This window comes from Etheostoma spectabile, chromosome 21, assembly GCF_008692095.1.
Source record: "Etheostoma spectabile isolate EspeVRDwgs_2016 chromosome 21, UIUC_Espe_1.0, whole genome shotgun sequence".
NCBI classification, from domain to species: Eukaryota; Metazoa; Chordata; class Actinopteri; order Perciformes; family Percidae; genus Etheostoma; species Etheostoma spectabile.
In genome coordinates, this window is record NC_045753.1 from 20,545,596 (window position 1) to 20,545,861 (window position 266).

Genomic DNA, 266 nt, shown 5'->3' on the forward strand with positions numbered 1-266 from the left:
ACTATGAATATATATACAGATGGCTATTACTATAAACTGATTTTTTACATATATATATAATAAGTTAGACTAAAATGACTAAAATGAGGTAGTACAAATAAAGTTTGGGCAGAAGCTATCCAAATTAAAGTGCAGTGGAAAGTATTTGCATATTACAGTTAAAGTACAGTAATGCAGATGCATATGCAAACAGTTGTTACTATAATAATAGTCAGCAGTGCAAGTAAACGTTATAGTATTGCAGATAACAAAATGGAGGCAGGTGT

General features: G+C 29.7%; 1 protein-coding gene across 1 annotated transcript in view; it reads left to right on the top strand.

The window, feature by feature from the left end:
* LOC116671613 (receptor-type tyrosine-protein phosphatase H) overlaps positions 1–266 on the top strand; it is a gene marked incomplete at its 5' end in the record, with an annotated part of 14,400 nt that overhangs the window by 6,948 nt on the left and 7,186 nt on the right. The gene's annotated exons all lie outside the window — the stretch shown is intronic.